Source organism: Pinus tabuliformis, chromosome 1_1 (assembly GCF_031772625.1).
Source record: "Pinus tabuliformis cultivar Carrire ecotype Pingquan chromosome 1_1, CPIR1, whole genome shotgun sequence".
NCBI lineage: Eukaryota > Viridiplantae > Streptophyta > Pinopsida > Pinales > Pinaceae > Pinus > Pinus tabuliformis.
In genome coordinates this window covers 76,464,711-76,488,273 of record NC_142297.1, presented here as the reverse complement: position 1 = coordinate 76,488,273, position 23,563 = coordinate 76,464,711, and positions in this window count along the sequence as shown.

Below are 23,563 nucleotides of genomic sequence, written 5' to 3'. Positions count from 1 at the left end.
AAAATTGTCTTTGTAGTTCAGCCAAGTTGGCGATATGTGCAGCGGCAAACCTCTGAACCATTTCTCACATCACCTGCATATGTCTGTACAAAGAGTCTCATCGCCACATTCTCCGCATCGATCTCATGAAGTTCATAGACGTCTGCCATTTTGTCTATATGTTGCTGAGCGGTGATGCTGTTAGGAGTGCCATCAAAAAAACGGGATTTTACTTTGATAATCCGCTGGCATATCATCTAGAACTTGGGGTAGAAACCAGGGTGAAAAAACGGGGCAGCCATTACTCTTGGTGGATTTGGCCTTGGAAGTTTGGAGGAGTTTGCATAGTTTGTAAGGGGACAACAGTTGGAGTTTGGGGCTGTGTTGCAATGTAATTATCAATCAACCGATTAGCTCTTTCAGTCTCGAGATCTACAAGAAATCGAGGATTGGGGATAGTACAATCAACAGCCTTTTCGGACTTAGACTCAAACAATGATATTTCAAACCATTCGTCAAACTCAAGCTCTTCAAGATACTCAAAAATGTCGGGACATGAATGGGATTTGAACACAGGAGCTATGGTGCTTTCTTGACGAAGGGAGTCTCAGAATCAAATTGGGATTTTCATAGATATGAGGAGGATCCGGGTCGGGATTTGCTCTGGTATATCTTCTTGAAGCCAGCGTGCTACTTTAAAAAAAAATCAGAAGGACATGAACAACTTAGTCAGCCTTTCCAATCCCAAGCTCATCATCCGAAAGCTTAGAATTATTATGAAACAAGGGGATTTGATTTCAGTTTGTGTCCCCAGTGGAGTCACCACTATGTTAGCACCTAAATCTACCTCAGGCTGAAGGAAGGAAAAAATTAAGGTAACCACAAACCACGCTCAGTCTGGTAGCTAGCCCTACCAGAACAGGAGAGGGCTCTCTCTGAGTCACGCTCAGTGAATGGATAAACAAGATGGTCTGAGATGACTGATAAATGAAAATTGATTTAGGCTAGTAAAAGAATATGGAACCGAGAAATTGATTTTTTGTGAATGACTGTTTTCTGGGATGGTATGGGACCAACAATCAATAAAGAACAGAGAATGTAATATGAAGGCACGGATTATTTCGTGAGGCAAGATAGGCGGAAAGCCCAGCAATTTTAGTTTTAAGAGATGTGCGGAATGGAGAGATTGATTAAGAGGGTGAAAAGGGCATGGAAAACATGAATCCTTTTCAACAGAAGAATGAAACACTGAAAATGAAATTTTCCCACAGGCAGAGCAATAGAATTGAATTCTACCTTAGCTAACTTAGAAAACTTCACCGGAAATGAATATGAGATGAGCTATGAAACATAACAAGATACATATGAAACATAAGAAACACATTTTCTACACTTACAACCACATGAATCTCATGAAACAGAGCCACTGCCTTTCATTAATTCTCTGTAAAAATGTACAATGCGGAAACAAAGTTTCTTTCCCACAGTCTCCCAGAAGCTACAAGCCAACCAACCCTTTGCAAATAAAATGCATACAATATATAGAATGTACCATGAAGAGATAGAACACCCAAGGAGTGGGGAGTTACTCGAATCATTGCGAAATGGAGATGGAGAGCCAACCATCAGCTACAGGTGCAGCGCTGCAAACGTGACATTTGGTTGGGTGACCGTTTGCCTTCCTTCTCCACTTGGATAGAAGCCAATCTGGAGGAAAAACTCTTTAAGTTGCCGCCATTGGTGCCAAAAAACTGAAGTGTATATGAGCGGGTCCACTTGGAGAAAACGCGACTCGAAATTTCGCGAAACGGAAGCAAACTGGGCAATTTTCTCTGTGCACCACGCGCTTTTTCTCTGTGCGTCGCGCTACTTTGGGGCCTGTTTTGGGGCACTTGAAGGTTTCCAAAATGTGCCCAAGTGGGCTTGTTGGAAAGCTTGTCCTGTCTACTTTCTAACCCCATTGGAATTTTGGAATTTGGTGCTCATTTGCCCCTCCAAATCTTCATTCTCCCAAGACTACTTTCTGTTGTCAAAAAAGTGGCAGAAAGGCCATTTTTGAGTGTTTTTTGACCTTTAGGAGACCCAAAATTTACCAAAATTTCTTGCCCGGACACCAGTAGACGTAAATTTCGATGCTGAATCCAAATATGCAAGCCGTTCTTCGATTAGAGCCTTAGAATTTTAGCGCCGCGCACCCTGGAAATCCCTGTTTTTCGCCAAAAAATTTCAAAAACACAAAATTGCCCCAAATTTTTGGAATTTGGGTTGGAGTTTCTCTATTGGGTGCCATGCTGAGCTAAGGAAGCCTCAGCCAAGATTCTAAGCCTATCTTTCTCTTTTTCCCGTTTTTCCCTTCTTGTGGCTTTCCTCAATTTCTCCTTCAAACTCCTTATCCGGGCCTTTAAACTTAAGTTCCGTGCCCTATAATGATAAGTCATGTGTCTCAGTAGTGTATTGTCTTCGTCGGCCTTGTTCAGCATGTTTTCCAAATTCATGTTAACTCTCTCAAGGACGGACTCATGATCATCATTAACTGTTGTTCCAAGGAAGTGAACTCAATTCTCCTCTGCTGGGCAGTTTGGCGACCCTCACGGATGTTTTGCAGCTCCATGATCACATGCTGGTCTTCCAGCTGTTTGTTCCTCTGCTCCAAATACCTGATGTTCCATTTGGCCATCTCTAGCTTGACTGACAAGGAGTGAATCTCTGTCTCTTGCTCCTGGAAGATCTCTTTCAGTTGTGCACTTCGCGGAACTGTGTCGGCATCATCATCATCATGAAGGAGAATGAATTCAGTCTCTCGCTCACCTAGTGGCACACCTGAAGGCCCCTCTCATGCTTGGGCTTCTTGCCCTTGTCCTGTACCTGTATTGCTGATGTAGGAAGCGAGGCCCCTTCCACCTTGGGTGGAGATAACACTCGCTTTGCCGTTGCAAACAAAGGCCTGGTGCCTTTCGGATAACCTTTCTGATATGTGATGGGAAATGGCACCACAGTGGTCTCATGGCGCTCATGCTGATGAGAAGGACCACCTATCTCATGCTTTGCCTCTGATACTACCTGTGGAGAGCTGAAGAAGTCACGAGAGATGAAGTCCTCCTAAGCAATGCCCTGCAATCCCAACTGATGGTCCACCAAAATCTGGATAAGAGCAAAGTGATAAACACTGTTGAGCTGCTGCCGAGGGGCCTTGTGCTGCATGAACTTTCTCATCCTCTCTATGTTCCCACAAATGAAAAATGGGAGGTTCATCATCCGCACCCTGGTAAAATTCATGAGCAACCTGATGTGATAGGCATAAAGGCGAGAAAACCTCCCCTCACAACTGAAGTATTTCATGATCAATTTCATGAGCGGAGCATAATCATCCCTCAGAATCTGAATGGAAAACTCTCGTGATGACTCAAACAACTAGCCTTAATGTAAGGCTCATAAAGTTCCCTCTCCACCTTCATCTTCTTGTGCCACTGTTCTCCAACATTTGGTATGCTTTTTGCCACTGATATGGTTTCGGGTGTCAATGTGAAAGTGACCCCTGCCAAGATAGACTGTCCTCCATGTAGGTGAAGTGCAAAAAGACGGGCCAACTCATGATGAATTCTGACATTTGTCACCCTCTGACAAAATTCAAAACATGCTAAGTGCTGGAAAAACAAGACATAGCAAGAGGGCATGCCTGCAACTCAGTGAGGGTGTTTGTTCATCTCTAACATGTCTGCCACTCCTAGGTCTCTGAGGAACCTGTTCTCTGAAGCTGTATCACTGTGAGTCTCCCCCTCATAATCTGATGAAACTTCTGATGCATTATTGCTGTTTGTACCCTGAATTTTATTGCTGCCCTCTGAATCCAATAGACCTGGTAGCTGCTCTACAAATCTGTCACCAAGGGGACAATAAAATAGGGAATATTAGGAGGGAATGATAAAAGGGGAATAGGGATTAAGAGGGGAAAGTTATCAGGGATTTGGGGGTGTTTGGGGTATGGTTTTGATGGGGTAGGGTTGGGATTTTTGGGCTATAGGGATAAAAGGGATGCATGGATATGATTACAATGTTGCTAGGGTGATGGTATGGTAAGGAGAAAATGCTCCAGGGGAATTAGCTGATAGAGGTAGGATAGGAGCATATTTTGCAATCATGTTACTGTAGCAAAAACCTAGCTTTTTGCCCTTCTTTGTGCCATTTTTGTGTTTACTTAATAAAGATTTTGCCTTCGATTTCATGGTCACCAAAACATATTTTTCTTTGAGTTAAGGAACAATGTTGAAAGGATCTATGGCCACTTTTGCAAATTTGAGAGCTATTTATGAAAATTTGGGAGATTCGGTGCTTTTTTAGGCTCATAGGCCTGTGCGCCGCGCGCTTTGCCCAGTGCGCCATGCGCCGGGTATGCGCCGCGCCAGTGTAATGTTAACACTGTGGCCGGGCTCCCAGTGCGCCGTGCGCCCTGAGTGCCCGACGCCACCATGTTGTGCGCCGCGCACTGTCAAATGACACTTCTTTGCTTGGAAAAACAGGGGAGAGGGTTTCAGGGCATTTTTGGGTGTTTTCTTTAGGAGGCAAGGTGGAATAGAGGTGACTATGACGAGGAGTGAGGGGACAAGGGGGAGGGGAACAAAACCTTGGTGGCATCATTGCAAACTTGCAACCCCATTCATTGTTTTTCTTGGTGATTGTTTTCATGGATGGCCAATGCGCTTTTGGATACCTTTCAAACATCTTACAAACAGCTAAACATTGACCAAATTGATGGAGAAGAGGTGTCATAAAACCTACCTCATGTTTTGCTAGCCTTCCCCAAGATTTGAAGCGGTTTGCAATGTTTTTATGCCTCTGGACTGTGTGCGCCGCGCGCCTTATATGCATCACGCCCTTGCAAATTTTCCACTGCGGGCTGGCTGCCAGTGCGCCGCGGTGACCTGGTGTATGCGCCGCGCTCTCTGTAATCGCCTCCCACTCACTCAATTTCCTCAAACTTCGTTTCTCTTACCTTTGGAATGTCTCTCCAAGTCTTACAAGTGCTCAATGCCTTTGAGTTGGGCAAAAAAACAAATATATATAAGCTTGGGAGAGATGGGTTTGATTTTTTCTTCCTTGTTAGATTTTAAGCTTCTGTGGAAGTTTTTTGTAGTTTCATGATCCGGATTATCCACAGTTTCTAGTTCATTCTGCCAACGTTTCAAACCCCAAAGGGGGTCCATCATCAGGACAAATCAGAAAGAATATGAATGAAAGATTATTGAGAGAAGAGAGCCTTGCGACCTGGATATAAATAAACCAAGAACCCTAATAAACCCATTTTTTTCCTTATAAACCCATTTTCTAATGTTTGTATTCTGCACTTTTTCATTGACCTTTAAACACACTGATTTTCACTTTTTCTTTGCAATTTTGGCTCAAATGATGGAATTTTCGGCACATCTTTGCAGGGACTGTATGACGGAGCATCTGGCCATGGAAACCATGACTGCCTCTGAAAAGTCAACTGGCGATTTTCTGGAAAATTTTGTCATAAATGACACTGTTTGACTTTTCTTCAAAACAGAGTTTTGAAGAAGAGTCGAAGTCTATCATTGTGATGGTGGAACTCTGCAGATCATTTCTTTGCAAGAACATCCCTCTGGCCTGCATGGCTTTACTGGACATATTTAAAGACCACATTGATCAATCCTAGACCTAATGACCAAAAATGACCTATGTCCATTGAAGGACCAGACCTTGACTGTTATGGACTTTTTGATTATTTGACACAAAGACATAAGCCAGCAGGAGCCAAACATGAGGGGAACTGATTAACATGACCTTCTCCGTCAGATCATGGCATGCCCCTAGCGGAATGCAGCTGAATGAATGGAGCGGGACACTTAGAAATGAAATGCATAAAGAGTTTTGATCTCTGACAGAGGACTGACCAGACCGACTCTAACACACACTACCATCAACAGCTTGCTTTACCTTATAAAGCCAACGGGAACTCACAACTGGCTTGTTCTCTAGTCTTGGAACCACATCCCAAACACTGTTCCGAACTATGGAGTTATACTCCTCCACCATAGCATCAACCCAAATCGGTTGTTGCACTGCTTCCTCAAAGGAAGATGGCTCGGTCTCAACACATTCCCCAACAAGGGCCTTGTATCCAGTGTACCTATCAGGTGACCTCCTATATCTGCGCTGAGAGGATGGTTTTCCCACATTCTCTCTCGTATCAAAAACAATCTGTCATCTTCTCTTGTGCGCTTCCATCCCTCTTTGGAAGACTCTGCTTGAGTGGATGTCTCCACTCGTGGAACCTCTGCATGTGGCTGCTCCGCATCAGTCTGAGGCTTCTCCTCGTTAGGAACCAAAAGTTCCTCCACAGCCTGTAGCTGGAGCTCCTTCTTAAGGGAACCTCGCATGGCCTTCTTCTCATCAAACTTGAGATCTCTGTGAACCATATTCCTTCGACTGGTAGGCAAGTACACCCGATAGTTGTGAGGTGTATCAGTGTACCCCACAAGTATCCCCAACTCTGCTGTCGGCTTAAGTTTCTTCTGAGCATCCTTGGTCACATGGCAATATACCGATAAGCCAAAGATCTTGAAGTGACTCACACATTTGGTCTCTTCCCGGAGAAAGCTTCCTCTGGTGTCTTCATCCCAAGTATACGATGCGGGCTTCTATTATGCAAATAGACCGTTGTGTTGCATGCCTCAACCCATAAATGAAGTGGTAGGCCTTGGTCATGTAGCATGGCCCGAGCTTCCCCCACAATCGTTCTGTTCTTCCTCTCAGCCACCCCATTCTGCTGTGGGTTATGAGGTGTCGTCAACTCCCGTTTAATTCCTTCCGCTGCACAGAATTCCTTAAACTCTTGAGAGGCATACTCTCCACAATTTTCGCTTCTCAAGGCCTTGATCTTCTTCCTTGACTCTTTCTTAACCAAAGCTTTGAACTCACGAAACTTTGAGAAGGTTTGGTCCTTCTTCTGCATGAAATAAATCCAACATTTACGAGAAAAATCGTCAATGAAAATCATATAATATCTTTGTTTCACGGTGGAAGCTGTCGAGAATGGTCCACATAAATCAGTATGAACTTGCTCTAAGATTGCTTCAACTCGATTGTCTCGATCATGAAAGGAAGACTTGGTGTACTTTCCCAAGGTACAACCTTTGCATGTGTCCACTTTCTCAAGTTTACCTTTGGGAAGTCTGGTAGAGATTTGCTACATTATCTTCAAGGCCCATGATGCAAGTGGCCCAACCGCCTATGCCATAACTCGCCAATGTCTTGGCTTTGCACCAATTCTGCTTTCAAACTCAATGCAGCACAATCATCTACCTCTAGCTTATAGAGATTCTTCACTTGAATCCCAATCCTCTTGGTCTGACCTGTGGCTATGTGTCTCAGGAACGCCTTTCCTTTACTGAAGACAACATCGTAGCCTTTGTCCTCCAACATCACGACCGATACCAAGTTCTTCTTCAGTCCAGGCACATACTTTACATCAGTCAAGGTGAGAGGAGCTCCATGCTCCCTCTGAAAAGCAACCATGCCTTCTCCTGAAACACAGTACTTTCCATCATCACCCATCTCTATGTGCATCTTGAGGTCTTTCTCCTCCAAGGTACTGAATAAACTTTTATCGCCGGTCATGTGGAATGAGGCTCCACTATCAAGATACCAAACACAACCCACCATTGATGAAACCATGCATGCAATGAGGGTAAAATCCAATTCGAACTGAGAGGCTAATGCCTCACCTTCTGATCCTTTCGAGGATCCCTTATTGGATTTCTTCAATGGGCAGTTAGTTGCATAATGGCCCACCTCATGACAATTAAAGCATCTCACTTTTAGATTTGTCAATCTTCTTCCTTCCATGAGAAGAATTCAATTTGGAATGGGAAGCCTTCCCTTTCCCTTTCCTTGCCTTACTTGCTAAGGCCATATTTTCTTCATCATCATGTTTAGATGAAGAACCATCTCTTGTGCTCCTCCTGATCTCCTCTTGCATCAGATCTGACCATAGTTGTTCCCAATCTGGCAATTTCTCTCTTCCATTCACAGAGTCTTGGTAGTTATTCCAGCTCTTTGGAAGACTGAGGAGAGCAAGGCACCATATCATCATTGACAGTTGTTATTCACACACTACCAAGCTCATCTCTGTAGGTGGTGAGCTTGTTCAGGTATGTGGAAATAGTGTCGTCCTTCTCCATCTTGATTTTCCGAAGCTTATCCTTGAGCGCCAATTTCCTTTGGTTGCTATTGTTCTGATATAGGTCCTTCAATATCTTCCACATTGAAAACGAAGTCTCTTTCCCATGAAGACTCGAGACAATATGGTCTCGAACTCCCTCCAGAAGAATCCTTCTCGCCTTCGCCACACACTTCTTCCATTCATCCAATTCTTGTGCATTAGCTGCAGCTGGCTTGGGATTTCTTGATCAATGAAATCCTTCAAACCATTGTCTTCTAATACTGCTTCCATGCGATCCTTCCATGCTATGTAATTCGAGCTGCCATCCAGAGCATACTCGAGTCTCAAGCCATTGGTGAACTTTGAGGTGTGATAAGAATTCGATTTTGCACCTGCAACCAAGAACTTCAAACTTCGAATTTCCCTTCTCAATATACTGTTCACAACTCTGATCACCTTTGCTCTGATACATGTAGAAATTCTCACTGTAGATTAACCTGATTATGCAATATAACTAAAGCAAAATACTTAATCTACTTCTACAATCAAACTTGCGGAAGCTTAATCGATTTGAGCAAGATCAAACAGAACACATATAACAGAGAAGAAGAATCAATACACATGAAACATAGAAGAATACTCTGGGGAAAGCCTCAGCTAAAAACCTTGCTATCTGTATTATCATACAAGTGGAAATATCTCAGGATTACACACAACTTTAGCTCTCACAGTTATCCAGGTCTCAGTACAATCCCTCACTACTGCTCATAGACAGAATAGACTGCTCATATGCCTTCTCCTCTGTCCTCCAAGCCTCCTATTTCCTTGTGCAGTTTTCCCTGGGTGCTCCAGCTATAACCTTGTGTGACACTGATCTCACACACTGCTCCAACACACTGTAAAACTGTGCAAATCTCAAGGAATGAATTCCTTCTGCATGCAAGAGATTTTCTTATAGGAAAATTCTTGCAATTGATAGTACACTGTCCCTGCCTTTAATCTCAACTGGGTCTTTGTCTGTACTGACATGCATGAGTTATTTATGAGAGAATATTCAGTTATCTGGAGTACACTAGTTTCATGCAGGCATGCATTGACTAACTGAACTCACAATCAGTTCCACAACCTGTTTGGAACTAATCTAACTGGACTTAACTCAGTTAACTGACCTAGCTAATTACAACTCAAATACAACTCATCCTTATCTCCTTAATCAAGGGATAATCTCCTTAATTTAAGGGATAATTGTTGCATGACTTTACAGAGACTTCTAGCTTGAATTTCTCCAACTAATTAACTCAAGATGAATTAAGTAATTATTTTTTCAAGCGGCTGGTGAGACTAAATTCGAATTTTAATTCAAGGATAGATTAAAATTGGAATATTCTTGTTGCCACATTTCAACACAGTCATGTGGAATGAGGCTCCACTGTCAAGATACCAAACCACAACCCATCATCGATGACACCATGCATGCGATGAGGGTAAAGTCCATTTTGAACTAAGAGGCTAATGCTTCACCTTCCGATCCTTCCGAGGATCTCTTCTTGGACTTCTTCGATGGGCATTTAGTCGCATAATGTCCCATCTCGTGACAATATAAGCATCTTACTTTAGACATGTCACCCTTCTTCCTTCCATGAGAAGAATTCGATTTTCAATGGGAAGCCTTCCACTTCCCTTACTTGCTAAGGCCAAATTTTCTTCATCATCATTCTTGGATGAAGAACCATCTCGTGTGCTCCTCCTTATCTCCTCGTGCATAAGATCTGACTACATTCATTCCAATCCGGCAGTTTCTCCCTTCCATTCACAGAGTCGTGGTAGCTATTCAATTCTTTGGAAGGCCAAGGAGAGCGAGGCTCATCATATCATCATCGGCGGTAGTTATTCCCACACTGCCAAGCTCATCTCTGCAGGTGGTGAGCTTGTTCAGATATGTAGAAATAGTATTGTCCTTCTCCATTTTGATTCTTTGAAGCTTATCCTTGAGCGCCAATTTCCTTTGGTCTCTACTGTTCTGGTAAAGGTCCTTCAATGTCTTCCACATTGAAAATGGAGTATCCTTCCCATGGAGACTCGAGACAATATGGTCTCAAACTCCTTCAAGGATGATCCGTCTCGCCTTCGCCACACACTTCTTCCACTCAGCCAACTCTTGTGCATTAGTTGAAGCTGGCTTTGAGATTTCTTGATCAATGAATTCCTTCAAGCCATTGTCTTCTAATACAGCCTCCATTCTATCTTTCCATGCTATGTAATTTGAGCTACCTTCCAAGGCATACTCGAGTCTCAAGCCATAGAACACCATTGGCCAACCTTGAAGTATGATATGAATTCGATTTGCACCTACAACCCGAACTTCAAACTTCGAATTCTCTTCTCAGTATACTGTTCACTGCTCCAATACCATGTAGAAATTCTCTACAAATCTCACTCTAAGACCATGTAGAAAATCTGTATGTAGGTTAACCTGATAATGCAATATAAATCAAAGAAAAATACTATAACCTACTTCTACTATCAATTTGTGGAAGCTTAAAGATCGAGATGAACAATATAACCAGAAGAAGAAGAATCAATTGCACAATACACATGAAAATACTTTGGGGAAAGCCTCAGCTAAAACCCCCACTATTTGTATTATCATACAAGGTGGAAATACATAGGAATTATACAAAGCCTTAGCTCTCATAGCTAGCCAACTCTTAGTACAATCCTCACAGATGCTCACAGGCAATCTTGGCTTCTCTCAAGCCTTCCTCTCTACCCTCCAAGCTCCTATTTCCTTGCGTTGTTCCTTGTGGATGATCTTCACCTCACCAAGTGGAAAACCTCTTCTACCCAGTGGATGATCTCTTGATCTCACACACTGTCAGAACTGTGCAATCCTCAAGGAATGATGCCTTGACTACATGCATGAGTTTTATCCATAAGAAAACACATGCAACTGATAGTACATTATCCTTGTCTTTAATCTCAACTGGGTCTTTTTCAGAATAGACATGCATGAGTTTCTGATGAGTGAATCTTCAGTTAACTGGAGTACACTAGTTGAGTGCACGCTGTAGAAATTCCCACTATAGATCGATATATTATGCAATATACTAAAACACAATACAAGATATACTTCTACAACACTTTGCGGAAGCTTAATCAATTTGAGCACGATCAATGAGAATGCATATCACTGAGAATGAGAAATCAATCACACATAACATAGAAGAAATATCCCGAGGAAAGCCTCAGCCTAAAACCCCAACTCTGTATTATTATACAAGTGGAAATATAGTCTGGATTACAAAAAGAATCAACTCACAAGCTATCCTGCTCTCTCTGCAATCCCTCTGCTACTCATAGACAGTCAAAGGCCTCTCTCAAACCTTCTCCTCTACCCTCCAAGCCTCTTATTTCTTTGTGCAGTTTTTCTTGGGGTCCAGTGTTGTCACTTGTGTGAATTGGCCTCTTCACACACTCACTAACCTCTGATCTAACTGCGCAATCCTGAAGGAGATGAATCCTTCTCTATGGATGAGTTTCCTTTATAGGAAAAATCCATCCAACTGATAGTACATTGTCCATCCTCTGATCTCAACTGGGTCTCTATTTGAACTGACATGCATGAGTTATTCATGAGAGAATATTCAGTTATTTGAAGTGCAACAGTTATATGAAAGCATGCATTAACTAACTAAACTCACTTTAATTTAAACAAGCTGTTTAAATCAATCTAACTGGACTTGACTCAGTTAACTGAGCCAACTAATTACAACTCAATTTAGAATTCATCCTCATCTCTTTAACTGATGGATAAATTCCTCAATTAATGGAGAAACCGTTGCATGTCCTCACATAGACTTCATGTTTGATATTCACAACTAATTAACTCATGGTGAATTAATTAATTTATTTTCAAACAACTGTTAAGTTCAAATTCGAATTTTACTTCACTATTTTAGTTTAGGGACTGACTAAAAATAGGAATCCATCTCGAGCTGCTAAAAATAACAATGCTATTTTTAGCACTTCCATTTTTCATTCCTTGTTGCTCAATCCAACACTGGTACCTGAACTGCTATTTATAGCAGTGATATTTTTAGCACTTCTATTTTTAGCATTTCTTGTTGCCATTTTCAACACTCCCTCTCAACAAGAAAGGCATTCAACTCGAACCCGATCCTGAACCTTTGGAATGTTCTGCATGCAACACTTCTCCCAAGTGTGGATGCTCTAGCAACTCTAGAAACAAAAAAAAACTCCCAACTGACCTCTTTGTTGGGCTAGAAACATACTTTGATGCTGAAGCTCTATCTGCTGCTGACAAGTGCTCCCTCTCTGACCTCTGAGCTGCTGCAACACTCCATGCATCTCGCACCATTGCACACCTCTCTGTGCCATCCTGCACTGGTGCAACACTCCTGTGCCTCTCGCATTGTTGCAGCCTGCTAGCTCTACACTGTCTTGGGACTCCTGCACTGTAGCTCTCTCTGCCGCTCCATCCGCATCTGTCTCTACCCACTCAACCAGTCCTACTACTCCTCATCGGGGCTCCTGTAGCAAGGTCTAATCAAAGAGGTTGGGTACCTCAATGATCCTGCCCCTATTCCAGCCTTCTTGGGACTGTCACTCCACATTGCCCCACCTCCGACCTGGAGGTATGGATGCATGTGATCCCTCTGCCCACTTGGCTTGAAATTCCCCCCTACTGGAGGTCTCTACATGAGTGGATGCCTCCACTCGGTCTCCTCTCAGCTTCTCTAGTTGTGGCTGCTCCACAACCTCCTGAAGCTGCTTCATCAATTGTGGCTCCTCCACAATTGTTTGAGACTTCTTATGGCGCTGCATGTTGAGAGGTAAGGTACTCTCCCTCTCAACCACCAAGTCTTTAACCTTTGCCTTGCTCCTCAAGGATTTTCATGCATCTTGAATCTCAAGTGCATACAGGTTCTTGGTTAGCACACCAATCTGTTTCATCTTTCCCATCGTCACGAAATTTTCTTGAAAAAGAGCTGATTTTAAATCAACGATATCTCCCTCATCCGAACTCCGATTCAGTTGATTTTTTTTTGAATTTGGGTATTTTTTCACAAGGAATCCAGATCTGCTATTTGTTTCTAAAAATTTTGCACAAAAATGTTCAGATCTGCTCTGCAAACTCGCGGCCCAATTTTATTTATTTATTTATTTATTTTTACTTCGAATTCTCTTCTTTGTATACTGTTCACAGCTTTGATCACCTTTGCTCCGATACCATGTAGAAATTTTTCTACAAAACCTCGCTCTGATACCATGTAGAAATTCCCACTGTAGATCAACAGATTATGCAATATACTAAAACACAATACAAGATCTACTTCTACAACACTTTGCGGAAGCTTAATCAATTTGAGCACGATCAATGAGAACACATATCACTGAGAATGAGAAATGAATCACACATAACACAGAAGAAATATCCCAGGGAAAGCCTCAGCCTAAAACCCCAACTCTGTATTATCATACAAGTGGAAATATAGTCTGGATTACAAAAAGAATCAGCTCACAAGCTATCCTGCTCTCTCTGCGATCCCTCTGCTACTCATAAACAGTCAAAGGCCTCTTTCAAACCTTCTCCTCTGGGCTCCAAACCTTATATTTCTTTGCGCAATTTTTCCTGGGGTCTAGTGCTGTCACTTGTGTGAATTGGCCTCTTTACACACTCACTAACCTCTGATCTAACTGCGCAATCCTGAAGGAGATAAATACTTCTCCATGGATGAGTTTCCATTATAGGAAAAATCCATCCAACTGATAGTACACAGTCCCTCCTCTGATCTCAACTGGGTCTCTGTCTAAACTGACATGCATGAGTTATTCATGAGAGAATATTTAGTTATCTGAAGTGTAGCAATTTAATGCAAGCATGCATTAACTAACTGAACTCACATTAATTTAAACAAACTATTTAAATCAATCTAACTGGACTTGACTCAGTTAACTGAGCCAACTAATTACAACTCAATTTAGAACTCATCCTTATCTCTTTAACTGATGGACAAATTCCTCAATTAATGGAAAAATGGTTGCATGTCCTCCCATAGACTTCATGCTTGATTTTTCACAACTAATTAACTCATGGTGAATTAATTAATTTATTTTCAAATAGCTGTTAAGTTCAAATTCGAATTTTACTTCACTATTTTAGTTTAAGGACTGACTAAAAATAGGAATCCATCCCGAACTGCTAAAAATAACAATGCTATTTTTAGCACTTCCATTTTTCATTCCTTGTTGCTCAATCCAACATTGGTACTTGAAGTGCTATTTATACCAGTGCTATTTTTAGCACTTCTATTTTTAGTATTTCTTGTTGCCATTTTCAACACATGCATGCATCAACTGACTGTTAACTCTCTATTAGTTCCTCAAACAGTTTGAAACTAATTTAACTGGACTTAACTCAGTAAACTGAGTTAACTAATTACAACTCAAATATAACTCAATCTTTTCTCCTTAATTTAAGGCTTATCTCCTTAATCTAAGGGATAACTCTTGCATGACTTCAGAAATACTTCTAACTTGAATTTCTACAACTAATTAAGTCAAAATAACTTAATTAATTATTTCCAAGTAGCTGTTAAGACCAAATTCGATTTTAATTCATAATTTAATTCAAGGAAAAATTAAATTGGAATATTCTTGTTGCCACATTTCAACAATATATATATAAAAGAAGAAGAGGGGTGTGTTTGGATTTTTTTTGGGAGATATAAGTGCTTTTAAGTATTGATATCATTAAAGAAAAAAAAAGAGAAGAATAAAAGAAGAAGGGGCTTTAATTTCTTAATTAGATGTTTGAAGAATTCATATTCCTTTGCTTTGGTATGTGAGAAGATGGGTCATCTTAAAGAGACCTTAGAAACCACCCAGAAACTTCTTGATCAACTAGTGAGAATATATGGTCATTTACGCAACAATATCTCCTTAGACCAAAATAATGGTCAAAGAAACAACCCTTTCTTCAAAAGAGTCTATGTCATTCTGCAGTAGAAGCGCCCATGGGAAGTGAAGGAAGGACAGGGAAGAGAGGCTAAGCTCTTTGCACTTGGATCAAAGTTGCAACAAACCAAGTCAGTCATAGACCTTCGTAAGTTAGAGGAATTAGACACATGTTTATCCAAGGTGGGGCAACTAGAATGGAAGAAACTTAGTTTGGCTCTCAAGCCATCCATGCTTGCGCTAATACAACCCAAATTTTGGGAACATCCTTGTGAAGAGGTCAGGCTCCCAATTGCTTCTTGTCTCAACAAGATCATAACTTTAACATCACCACTATTCCCTTATGATAATGATATAATGAGGGAGATATTGCCACTGATAGTAGAAGCCCTACAAGGGTTGAACACCATCATGCTTCATACCTTTTAGAAGCAGTGCAAAATCTTAGAACTCATGACAGAGTTCAACTTTGGCAAATTCATGTTTAGTGTGGAATGTGACAACTTAATATTTTAGGTGTTTCAAAACTTCTACACCAGCATTACATCAACTTGTCGAGACTGTGTCAAAACAAGCATACAAAAAATTGTGTCCATGTTCTTAGAAGGAGATGCTGACATTTGCAAGATACGAAGATCCAAACTATTGACCATTTGGAGAAAGGAACTAGTTGTATCACCAATGACCTATGATCTAGTCAAAAGGTTGGTCATGCAAAACATAAATTTGCTCAGAAGAGTGCCGACTAAGAAGGAGTTGAAGAGGATTGATGAAGGGACCAAGAGCAAAGGAAATAAAACTTGCAGCAAGAATGAACTAAGAAGAAGAAGACTATGCTTTATCTGCAAGTGATCTTGGGCACTTAACCATTCATGTGTAGGTTATATGAAGGAGGAAACAATGACAGAACAAGAGGAGGTTGCGTCAAATCATGGGGAGTCTTTTATAGTTGGGTCTATTGATTTTCAGGATGGTGAGAAACAACGTCATATTATTCAGGGAAACTTGCAGGATGACAAGAATTCAAAAGTGCATAAGGAAATTCTACCTATTGGAGTTGATGAGGTAGAATCCCATGCAACTAAGTCCATAGGTCTCTAGGAGGATGTCCATAAAGGATATGAGTAGTCAAGTATAGATAGTAGTCCACCAATGCATCTATGTTCGACAACATGAGAGGATGAACAACAAATTGTCTTCACAGGTGGGGGAGACTAGGTAGACTTGGGTGAGGAGCTAGTTGTAGTGAACCAACATGATGAGCATGATCATGAGGGGGGCCATAACAAGCATAGTGTGCATGATGAACCATTCCTAAAGAGTCGGTCAAAGGCTCAATTTAGAGTTGTGATAGTTGGGCATCTAGTGCAAATAGATACACAGACATTCATTAGGGAACCAAAATTTCCAGTAGAGGACTTTCGAGAAAAGATTAAGCATTTCAAGAAAAATCTTATGATGTTGAAATAGAGAGTTTGGATAACTCGAGACACTGTCTTACGCAAGATCAGAATAATTGAGGAGCTCATTGGGGTATGTTCCAAGTCAACGACCAAACTATCTAGTGTAGAGGAATGTCTCAAGTCCCTCACACGACAACAAGAGGAGTACAATTGGGAGTTCTAGAGAAGACCTCTACAAGAGTATATAGATAGGGCTTGCTACACTACCAACCCACCTTTTTACATTAGGGCGAGCAGGGCAATATTCTCCTAATGGATCATGTTGGGTGACCAAGTGGAGCAACATGAGTTGGGCATTAAACAACATCAAGAAAGTAGATTTATTCCATGTGCAGGTATTCATCTTTCCCACATAATGGATTGGCGAGAGATTATGAGTTAGTACTCTATTGATGTGATGATTTTTAGGAGGATACTCATAGCCAAGGGCATATCACAACATGGGCCCTTAGGCATATACAATGATGGAGGGTTGAGGTGGTATCATAACCTACATGTCCCAAGACTTGGGTAGCATTGGGATCCAGGTGGATCTATTAATGGCAAGATTGGTCGGAGGCTTTTTTGGGATCGAGGTATCGAAGGATCTGTTCATGTCTACTTAACAGGGAAGCATAGGGTAGCACAATGGTTTGTATGAGATCTTCATATCAGTATACAAATGTGTTAGCTATGGATTGCTCGAGGGCAAGCAATCTTGGGGCAAGAGGATTTGTAATATTCCATTTTTTTATGTGGTCAAAATGGACAAAATCTACCAATGGTATTTAATGTGGTATTTTCCCATGATATCTGCCCATGGTATTTGTCTTCATTTTTTGAGTTAAAATTATAAAATAAGGTTTCTAGAGAGTCTATCAAGTCTATAAAAGAGAATAGAAGCCAGGCATTTGGGGCATCCTAAGTTTATCTATCTCATTGTGTTTTTCTCGAGAACTTGGCGTGGCCAGTTCCAATTTGATCCCATGGAAAAAAACTTTGTGGGTGTGATTTCTCTAATAAATCCATCCAAAGTCCACGATTATACTTCAGTGCTCTTATTTTTATTTATTTGATAAATAATTATTCATGCCATTGTAGAAACTCCAATATTATTATATAAGCATATACTATTTTTTTCAATTAATAATATCAATAAAAAAACTACATTTTCAAATCGTTTGTGTTCAATATTTTTTATTCCAACTATTTTTAATTCGAACACTCAAGTGTGCGAGATATATTGAAAATGGACCTTTACCTTCATCACTGCACAACCGACAAAATATGATGTGGTAGTCACACATGTAAAGTCTCGCGTGGGATTCCGCGTCGCTAAAATCAAAATCTGACAAACTGTTTGTGGTACCCACCCACCACAAATTATTCCATCAATACGTTTTCACTCTGGGTTTTTCTTGGGGTTTTCTTCTTTTTCACTAGCATACCATTTGCAAAAAGAGGAAAATCATATAATCAATTATTTAAAAAAATTCCTACGCTTCCTTCTCACTCCCTTCGGGACTCTCAATATACATCAATCAAATGTTCTCCTTATTTTTAATCGACAAATTTGGATCACAATTAAAAAATATATGGACTTTCAATGGTAAACCTTTCATATCTTTTATTTATATTTATTTTTTAAAATGGGTCGAGTATATATTATTATTTTATTTGATAACTTTATTTTAATTTATAAGACTTTTTAGTATAATAAACTTGTGTACTAGTATAACTATATATTATATTTCCCATTTAACCTTTCTTTAATGTATATTATATTTCCCATTTAACTTTTCTTTAATGCTTGTTCGCTTTCATTTTATTTTTATAAATATTATTTATGGAAAACTATTCACTTTTGAAATAATATAGTTAATAAGATTTTTTTTAATTAACATAATTATATAAACAATTGAAATAATAATTCTCCGTTCTTAATCATTGATGTAAACTATTTAACTTATTAACTTTTTAGATATAATTAAATAAAATTAATAATGAATTAACTAACCAATTAGAAAAAGCTATGTTCTTTCTCATTAGTTCTTCAATGATTTTAATTTAATTTCATATTTGTTTTAATTAGAATAATTTGCTACATACTCTACACTAATAGATTCCTTAAAGTTAATATGAGGTCACTTATTAAACTATCTTAATAGGTTATACATTTAATAAACTTGGATTAATTTTTCTTATTATTATTTTATAATAGTTTTAATATTAATAAATAGATCTTATAATAAGTTATTGATCTTAATAATTAAATACAAACTATTAAGATCAAAACCACCTTTTAAATTAAATATAACAAAACCACTTTTTAAATTAATTAACTAAATATTTATTTATATTGTTTTAATATGAAAAAAGATCTTTAAATAGCTAATTGATTCATACTCTCGATAGTTAATTACAACCATTAACTTTATTCAACTATTGTAATAAATATAACAAAACTAATTTACATATTATTTAATTTTCCTATATTATTATTATTATTATTTAATTGTCCCTATCCCTATCCCTTGGTCTAGTTGTCGAGTCAAATATAGTCGTTTCTTAGTCAAATTTAGCCGTTGGTCCAGTCTAGTTGCCCAGTCAAATATAGTCATTTCCTAGTCAAATTTAACCGTTGGTTGGACCTGCTCTCTCTATTTAACATGCAACCATGATCTGGTTCTTCAACTTGTCCTGACGATGAACCACACTCGTTGGTTCGAAATGCGTCGACAAATGAATTACGATGTGATTTTCGCTGAAAACTCTTCTCAATAAACTTGATATGGATCACAGAAGCCTAAATTCAACAATTTAAGTATATATATATATATATATTTATTTTATTTTTATTTTTTTTTCTTTAAATGAGGTTTTGATATATTGTTATTTTTTTAAAATGTGTTTTTGAATGTAAAAATAGATTTCGCTTCTTAATTTTTTTTGACACAGTCTAATAGTTTAAACTATACAACTCAAACTTTTAATTTTAACAAATCCCTATTAAATTTCAAACAAAATTACCAAAAAATATACGAATAAAAATAAAAAACATAATCATTTAAAACATCACATAACAATACTGGAAAAGTGGAACAATCCACAAACTATTGATTAGGGTTTCTAACCTCGTGACCTGCCATGCAGCTTTCTTAACACTATGAGCAACCTCCCACTAGTTGTAGGTCTTAAACTATCTCCTTTGGAACTCGATGATCATATGAGCGCCCATGGAGGGAGGGGTGTGAACCCTCATATAAGAATATAGTCACAGGGAAAGCCAACCAAGATTAATCAAATGGAAGTGTTCTATGGGCCATGATGGAGATCAAGACCCAACTAACAACACTCTAACAACACTTTGCTCGGTGTTCAATGGAAAGACAAATTCAAGAGTATGGGTGACAATGTTCTCACTTCCTAAAGAGTTTTAGGTCCAGAAATCCTTAAAGTCATTGGTAATGCGATAAGATCCTTTGTAAAAAGATCAAAAGTCATTATAAAATGGTGATATATAGCTTACATCTATATTTATGTTTACATGAATATATCCCATCCTTTGCCCAACTCCATTGAAATCTCATATTAGGATGAAGTGTGGAAGAAAACTTCGGACAGCGAACATGTCACCTTCAGATGTTGATGATGTCATGAATATAACCACTTATACCGTGATTGCCCTTTGCACCAATATGAGACTAAGCATGGATCTCAAATGGCTGACTCGGAGGGTTTTAGGAGAGAAATTACCATGAGACTAAACCAAAGAATGCCACTTTCCAACCAAGAGACATGCTCGATCCAAACCTCAAAAAAATATTTGACGCTCAAGAACCAAGACGAAGAACTAAAATTGCCAAAGGATGTTACGATCCTAGATGATAGCATGGAGGAACAACAACATAAAACCCCACCGAAGCAGAAGACACTAGAAGCACCATGGGAGACTCCTACTTTGGACGAGGAACCATGCTAGATTCTCTAAGAATGGACACAAAAGAGGGAGCATAAGTATTAAATAAGGATGAACAAACCTTGCTAAATCTAAATAAGGAATCGAAAGATAATGATCCCTCAAGTATTCTGGAACACCAAGCTCCAATACAATCAAATCTACCTTTGGATTGAAAGATCAATTACAAGAATTAATGACAGAGACTGGATCAATTAGTCTTAACTTGGGAGTCCATACCTACAATATGGAAGGAAGGTCCAACAAAATAAATAATTTAAAAAGAGAGGAAGAAGGAAAAATAAATATTCAACCCAGATTTTGGAAGCGCACCTGGTAAATATAGGCCAAGTTACACTATTGTCGGAGGTATTTTCCTACTAAAAACACCTCTCATAATGAAAAGTGTATCTTGGAATATTCATGGGTTCAATAGTAAGGGTAAGAAGCACATGCTGAAGGAAAGAATTTAAAAGGAAATTTGTTAGTATTGATGATATAGGAGAAAAATATTTCAGGTGAGCGAGTCAACCAAATAGCACACCAATGTTGGTGGGGTTGTGAGTACGTTTCCATTAACACTAGGGGAAGTGAAGGGGGGCTCATACTACTATATAACCCTCAAGAAATCAAATTTAGTGATTAGATTGCACGACCCCATATTATTTATGGTTGGTTTCAATATGTGAGCCATGGAGAGGGGTTGTTTGACAACAGTTTATGGCCCTCATACACTCATTGATGAATCAAAATTCATCATAGGTATAGATACCATCTAGATAATTCACCAATAGGAGTTGTGGGTCTTAGGAGGATATTTTAACATTATTAAATCTCTGGACAGGAAGAGAAGAGGAATCAGATGACTGGATCTAGAAACTAAACAATTTAAAACCCTCCTTCAGTAGTTACACGTGACTGATATACCAATGGCGAATGGAATTTTTACTTGGAATAATAGATGCACAGGGAAACATCAAATTACAAGTAAACTTGATATATTCATTTTCTTATAAGTCCTCTTGGAGAGGGACATGTTTGTGGAAGCCTCCATCTTGCAAGTATAGGGTCTGACCACTAGCTAATTAATTTAGAACAAGATCTCAACGTGACTCCCCACAAATGTTGATTTGGGAGGGTTCTTCTATGATTCCTTCATATAGTTGTAGTGACTCCCTCTCTCCAAAATATTGGTTGTATGATTGAAAAATAAAAAGAAAAGAAAAGGAATGTAGTGAGGCTCTAATAGAGGGAACTCAAATGCCATAAGATTAAAAGTTCGACAATGATAATGGTCATGGTGAAAATGAGGAAAGAAAACCTCTCTATTTACAATAAAATGCCAAGTTAGATTTGAGATGGTCAAATAATAAAATATTGGTTAGAAAAAATCAAGAAGCAACCAATTTTGGTATTTATTATTATTTTTGTAAGAGGAAAAGGTAAAATAAAAGTTGATCTATAAACTGTTGTGAATGTTCCACTGGAAAGTTCGTCACAACGGATATGATAATATTATATTAAAAATCTAAGATTCTACATTATTACAATTTTATTAAACTTAAAGATTTGTAGATTTAACTGTAATTAGTGCATGCATGCAAATGAAAACTATGTAGAAAAATAGAGAATGACAAAATAATCTCTCACACACATACACATTAGACACAAGATATGCTCTTGGAAACCCTTTCGGGAGAAAACCCAGTTGGAAGGTGAGGTCGCTTTGTTCTCTTTCTCTGTCCAGAAATATTCTTGTAGGTACAAAGAAGTAAGGCCTGTGGCCCGTGGGTTGCTACAGTGCACAAATCCTCCATGTGTGTTCTACATCCTATCCCTCTTATATATATTTGCTTAGATATGAAACAAAATGCTCTCAAAAGAATGGAATGCCTCTTCCTCCTAGTGGCCCGGTTATAACACAACTCGTTAGCCTACTAGTGGCCTGGTTATAACACAACCCGTTAGCCTACTAGTGGTTAAGCTTGACTACATCAACTCTTAACTAGAGTTACAAATAGACTCTTCTAGAGTCTTTTACATCATAAATACGTGGCTAGCCCCTTCATTCGAAATGGAGAAGATTAGTAACACTCTGATAATTCCCCATTCATAATAGAACCCAAGATGCTTATCATTTTCTTATCAAGTGCTTAAGGATTCACCATTTTTGCTAAATTAACTAATTCCCATGAGAGTTTATTATGTAAATATTATAAACAATTTAACATAAAAACATATGCTGAACAATAGCAAAAGAACAACAAAGAACATCAAAATACAACACACAACACAAAGATTTGATCAGGAGTTCACCCCTCCTGGGTTACGTCTCCTTGATCCAGCTTTTAATGCTTGGGCCTCTCTATTATGCTCAAAATTAAAACAAAAGTATGTTTAGAATTCTCAAATGCCTCTAAAACCTGTCTCAATGAGTTCAGAATACTCAAAAATGGCTATCTAGCCTCTTTTTTCATCCAATTTGGATAAGAACTAAAGAAGTTATGACTTCTCCTAGTTCTCCCACTATTTGTTCCACAAATTTACTCCAAAACCAGTAGAAACCCCCATTTTCGCTCCAAAATCTGCTAACCGGGAAAATATTTCGCTGCATCGTGGGCCATAACCTATCAGTTGCATCGTAAATCGCAATCGGCAAAGTTTGGCAGGCTGAAGGTCTTGTTAACATGGCGATGATGTTTCGATAGTGATATCATGGACCCGACGGGAGTATTAACTGGAATATATAAAATATTGCGTCCGGGAAGTCCATTGCAAACTGCAACTTAGTGATTACTACCAAAACCATCATAAACACAACCTATTTCTGCGATTGCGATATGCGACAAATCACATCGCAACTGGGCTTTGCCAGGGGCAGATTCTGTAATACTCGTCCACTTGTAATATGCGATTGCGATTAGATCACATCTCAACTTGTCTGCGATGGGGCTGATTTCAAACATCTTCTGCCTGCGACTGCGATTTGTGATATGTAGGGGCCAATGGAAGCTTGCCACTTGG